This window comes from Ochotona curzoniae, unplaced genomic scaffold (assembly GCF_017591425.1).
Source record: "Ochotona curzoniae isolate NIBS_2020 unplaced genomic scaffold, NIBS_Ocur_1.0 contig_1274, whole genome shotgun sequence".
In the NCBI taxonomy this organism is placed as follows: domain Eukaryota; kingdom Metazoa; phylum Chordata; class Mammalia; order Lagomorpha; family Ochotonidae; genus Ochotona; species Ochotona curzoniae.
This window is the reverse complement of record NW_024465023.1, coordinates 35731389-35737586: the sequence shown is the minus strand read 5'-3', so window position 1 is coordinate 35737586 and position 6198 is coordinate 35731389.

Here is a 6198-nt window from a genome sequence, read left to right as displayed (position 1 = left end):
GATGTTGGTGTCTCAGGCATACACAAGTGCTGGAACCCAAAATTCATTTATTTAAAAAAAAAACGGATTTATGTATTTGAAAGTCGGTGTCATGGACAGAAAGAGAGAGATCTTCCATTGTTTCTCTCCTTACATGGGTGAACAGACAAGTGCTGGGCCAGGCCAAAAATAGAAGCCAGGTGCTTCCTCTAAGTCTTCCACTTGAATGGCAGGGATTATCTTCCACTGCCTTTTCCAGGCCATTAGTAGATGGTTGGATCAGAAATGGAGCAGCCACGATTTGAAGCAACACACATATAGAATGCCAGTATCCTGGGCAGCAGCTTTATCAGCTATGCCATGATACTAGTCCTGAAGTACATTTCTCAATGGTTTAAAAAAAAAAAAAAGTTTTCAGAGGTTCTCTCTAGGGTTCTCTCTAGCAATTTTCCGTTCCAACACTCAAAATGCTCACCTGGGGGTCACAGCAAGGGAAACCATCTGTCACACATGTTGTCCAGATCCGATGTACCGGAGTCATGTGAGTTTTACATAAATGCTGATAGAACTTCACCACAGGCCAACTGAATCAGGATCAGGAAGGGGAGGGGAGGGCAAGACTTAGGGGGTTGGAAAAGTCCTATGGGTGACTCTTAAGAAACCCAGTTTACTGACTTTCGTATAGGAAACAGCTGATCAAATATATGCTCACAGAGGAGGAATTGGTAAAACCCAGCTGATAAATGCAGAGCAAAAATTAGGGCAGAGACCCAGGCCTCCATGACTTCCTGACAAATGGGTTAATAGATGTAAGGAGGCTTGGGAGATCTTCTCAGAAGTACGTGTTCCCCAAGTTTCCTCAGGAACCACACTTACCTCTTTCCTCTCTGGACAATCCAGGACACAGAGTTCAGCAAGTATGAAACATCAACCCCTTTCCCATCAGTTCTTTCTCTTTTTTTTTTTTTTTTTTTGCCAAATTTGCTTTTAATTGGCTATACTTTATTCATTAGGTCCGGGAGCCCACAGGTTTGTTTATCCATCAGGCAGGGGTCCCAAGGATCTTTCCAGTTGCTACCAGTAGCAGCACTGTCCACAGCACTTTCAGGCCACTGTTCTTCCATGCCTCTGACTTGCTTGGAAACTGCAGCAGATGCCACATCCATTGGCTTGCCAAAAGCCAAGAGCAAGAGTCTGAATTAGACAAACCAAATCTATGAGCATAATCACCTTCTCCTGCTTGGTGGCCCAAGTAGGCACTTAAATGGGTAATGGAAAAGGGTAAGCAATTCCTTACAAGGCTAGGACAAGCCTGGAAATCAGTACATGACCCCAAGGTGACTGAGTTGCTACTATGGTGTAGTGCTTTGGTGCCAAATAGGTGAGATCCCTTGTAAGAGTGGCAGAAGCCATACCCACAACTCAAACCCACAGCCAGATATGTGGAGCCAGCACTTCTGTTCCAAGCCCCAGGTGAAGGAAGCTATTTCTGTACCTTGGCCTGGTAGTGCCACATCATTTGATAGAAGCATCAGCAAAAGTTTGTCCCTCTGTCCTTTGGCTGGTGAGAAGGCCAGCACACTTGCACGAACTGAGGCCTATGTCAGAAGTGCTTATTAACACTGGCAGGCAACAGGGACTCAAGGGTGTGCAAGCTGTGATAGCATTTACTGACTCAGTATCCAATTGAGATGCAAGGCGTGAAGGACAACTTGGTGATGAACTTCAGTTTCCTCTACTTTGAGTGTCAGCTCTTGCTTCTGCTTCCCCTGCTGAGTACCCTCGCTTCCTGCAGCTCTCCTTGACCTGGAGAAAAACTGGTTTCTCAGTTTTCCTTCCGGGGCAAACCTAACACCAATGGATCACAGGGCATGTTGTTAGGGAACAAACCACAGTAATGCACTTTAGTGACTGGGGGGTCCCTCTTGAACCCAGAAGTTTATTTAGCATTCAGCAAGAAACAGATGCTGTAACAAACAGGAAGTGCATCAAGATATCCAGACATTTAGTGAGAGCCAGAGTGGAGATATCACAACCCAGGTGATTCTGTGGTGCCTCGTGGATAGGGAAGGGGAAGCTGAGGCCCAGCCAAGGGGCCGTGCTCCTCTTCCTGCACTGGAAGAGAAAGCTACACCTGCAGTGACGATGCCCTATGGTTCCTCTTTTCTTCTTTCCTTCCCCCAGCCATTTCATTTAACATGACCTAAATATACATTCCTGTTTTCTTTCCCCCCACCCCCACTCCATATACAGCAAGGAAATAAGCACCAATAGTAACAAGAATTGAAGCCCCGCCTCTCAAAAGACCCAACCCTACAGATATACATGCCCGTGTGGATTTTCTTTTTCGAAGTGACTAACCATAGAATGGAAAAGTGGTGGATGAGGCCAGCGAGCCATCACCCTGACAGTCATGGCTCCCCAAAGTATCATCCACGTGTGAGCTGGAGCAGGGTTGGGGAGGGGTAATGGTTGCAGGGCAGAGATTCTCCCAAAGCAGCAAGAAGGGTCAAGAAGTTCCCCAAAGTCTCTTCTGGGAAAATGTCACAATCAATTGCGCTCCTAAAAAGTCTCACGTAAGGATTTCCTCAACGGAATGGTCGATTTCTGATATTTTGAGCATCATCACCATACGTTTCCTCCAGCTTCTTGAGAAAAAGGGGCATGGTTGAAACCCCCTGCCTTCCCAACTGGGTGGAGAATATCCCCAAAATGCTTCTTTGGAGAAACTCAACACAACAAATAGCACAACATGGGCACTCTGCTTTCAAAACAAAAAGCGTAAGATGTGAGGAAGGGTAAAGAAAAAAGCAAGAGACAAGTATTCTCAGAAGGTCTACACACAGGGAAGGTGGGGTCCAAAAGAAAAACACCAAATAAAGCCATTATATGACACGCTGGCTACCAGGTTCCACACGCCTGCTTCACCCGGCATTTGTCTTCAGTACCTGGGCCTCTTCTGCTGTCTCTATCTTGGGGCAGGGTTGGGGGCGGGGAGAGCGGACAGAGAAATACAGCAGAGGTAGGGAGAGGGAAAGAGGGAGGGCCCTAGGCAGTTGAGATGCCAGCCCTCTGCGCAAGCAGCAGCGTATTTTGTGTCATCTTTGTTTTGTTTTAAAACTGTAAACAGCACCGCTTAAAAATAAAATATATCAGAAAAGAACAATTGATAAACATTGTTTTCCATGAATATAAAATGCAAATAATACAAAAATAGATAATTGACTTTTGATATATATATATTAAAAACAACTTGGATGCAACATACACATGGGTAAACTTGAAGTCTCCCTGCTAAGTCGTCGTCCCCCCCCACCCCCCCCGCCAAGCTTCCCTCTAGCAACTGGGCCTGGGAGCTGAGGGCAGATAGGGTGGTGGCACTGGCACAGGTGGGAAAGCCACTGGCAGCAGGACAAGGGGTATACGCCCAGCCTCCTGGGTGTGAGAAGTTATCCCCTTCTAAGTACGGCACTGAGGAGGGAGGGAGACTGGAGTTTATTGAAGCCTTTATCCCAGGAGGCTTATAGCCTGGTACCCAAGCTGAGGCCAGTTGGCAGGACTGGCTCTAACTGGGCCCCAAAGCAGGGCTTCTTTTGAGACTCTAAAGCACCAAGAAACTGGCATCCTGGCCCTGGGAGAGGCCTGCTAGGTTGCCTTCTCTATCCACATTCACTGGTCCCCCAAGGACTGGTCTCATCTGGGAATTTTCAGGATCAGAGATGTCTGGCACTAAATAGGGCTACTGGGTATTCACATACAAAAGCATTACCCCAGAACTTTGCCATGGAGACATAATATTCAGTTGGTCACAGCCCAGGAGAGGTGCACACGGCATCAACAGCTTTGGTCATCTGGGGCATATTTGGTGTCAACCAAGCAAACACTGGCCCATGTTGGGGTCAGTCTGGAGCTTGGCTGATTCTCCCAGTGTCACCTTGTGCTGCCGCCACCACATGTCTCCAGCCAGGTCTTCCTTCCTTCTTTAGGTTACAGCTGGGGTTCAACCATGAACTTCTTGGCTCTGTACACTCAAAGCAGCCTGTTTCTGTAGAGTATCCCGACTCCTCCCTTCTTATGGCAAAAATTCTGTCAGGGCAGCAAAGGGACATGCAGGCAGCAACGCTGTCCAAACTTTGAACTCCCACTCAGCCCCAAGCATTCCTCTGCAGCGTGTGACCTTCCATGGCTCAGTATGCCGGGGCATTAAAAGCTCTCCTCACAAGCAGAGCCTCTGACTGCCCTCCTAACCGCAAGGGCAGCTCTCAGTCCTTGGTCAAACACTGACCACCTCATTTTCCTCTTCCCAGGTAGGCTGGTTGCCCTTCTCCAATGGGCTCTGGAGGCTGGTGATGGCTCTACTGCCTGCTGCAGCTGGTACAGTTCACACGCAGGTAGGAGCTTGAGCTGCCCTGAAGGAAGAGGCCAGAGGTGGGTTTTCCCCTGTGGTAAAGGCATTTGGTGAATATTTACTTCCTGCCAAACAGCCAGGCCAATTACAGCCCCATTTTTCCAAAACAACTTTGGTAAGTGGCCAGATGGTTGGGATTTGGGCACTTCTCTCCTGGAATTGTGTGCTCAGAGCGAGAGGGTCTTCCACACCCTCTTTGATTTTTCAGCTCTGTGACAGATGCATTTCTCCATGATGCAGCCACCAAAGTCAGCTTACAGGACCGGGGTTGGTACTTGAAGGGGTCACGTTGATACCGTGTGAACTCATGTGGTGCCTTCAGGAGTGCAGATTCTATTTTCCAGGTCTACTCTTTGTACAGGGTCAGCTCCAAACTGATAGATGGCGCCAAAGACAGGCATGGAACAGTTTTCCCACAATATCATCTTGACCCAGAGGGCTAACAGCATCTGTTCCCAAACTAAATTGCTGTGTCTCAGGAATGGCAAAAGCCCTGTTGACTTCTATTAACAGGCAGGAAGAGGGGTGTAGCCCAGGAGTAGGGCAGGGGACAAGAATCATAATTTGTGTCAACATATCCAGGCCAAAAAAAAAAAAAAAGTTTTATGTGCCATTTCCGAGAAACAAATTGAAAAGGAACCCTCTTGTGTGGGTGATTAACAAGTGGTCACGCCTGGTAAGATCAGACTGTCTGTGATGTTTCCGGACAGCAAATTCTTGTCCTCCAGTATTCCCAGCATGAAATTTGCATGGATGCTTCTAGAAGGGAGGATGCCATTCATTCCACAAAGGGCTGTTGACTTCCATGCCAATCACAGTCCTGGAGCTTGGCAGAGTGAGGACAGGTCTTTCCTCTCAAGAAGCCCAGTCCTTTGATTAGCCAAGCTAAGGGCTTGGCTAATCAGAATATGAAAGCTCTTTCCAGAGCCCAGAAAAGCAGCGGAGACACCTTTGGTATCCTTTTTCAGGACTGCAAGGCTGGAGCCTCTTTACAGGGTTCAAATGAAGGGCTGGTCAAGGCTTAAGGAACTTCCTCTGTTGGGTTGCAGAGATGGGGAGTAGTTTTCCCCTGCAAAAAAAGGCTGCCTTGAACACCACAAGGGCTGAAAGCCCCTCTTTCACTGGCTGGAATAAACTGGCCTTGTTTCTCTATGCTTCCCCAGCATCCTAGAAACAAAACAAAACAAAACAACAACAACAACAACAAAACCCCTCCCAACCCCTACAGTCAAGCCTAATTGAGGTTGCTAATCTTTCCTTATCTCAATTCAAAGACCTGGCTTCTTGTGATGAGATTATGAGAACTCCCTTCAGAGGAAAAAAGAACAAAAATGATGCAAACGCATCTGCAACTCAGGCAGTTACAGGCTTAAGACGGGAAGAAGGGGAAAAAAAAAATCTATTCTTCCAGAGCTCAAGACTCTATGGCAGGTCCTAGACAGACACAAGTTTATTTTGTCTTCTCTTTGCAACAGGACAAAGTCAATGACTCCATTAAGGGGATTAGTGTTTTTGTCTTCAACGCAAGCTATGGCAGGCCAGGTTAAAAGGCCCCCAGCTGGTTATGATACCAAAGTCCACAGCAGTAGGCAGTGAGCCACAAGCTACTTGATCCTCTCTAAGGACAGCTAGCTGGGACATATAGCTTCTAGTCACCAGGTGTAATGATGGCAGCTCTGCCAAGGCTAAAAGGAACGGGAGTGGGTTGGATCTGTACCATTCATTTCACATTGCTAATAGCAAACAAGTCCCCTACCCCAAAAGTGAGGCAGTACAGACCTGGCTGCCTGTCAGTGGTTAATCATTCACTA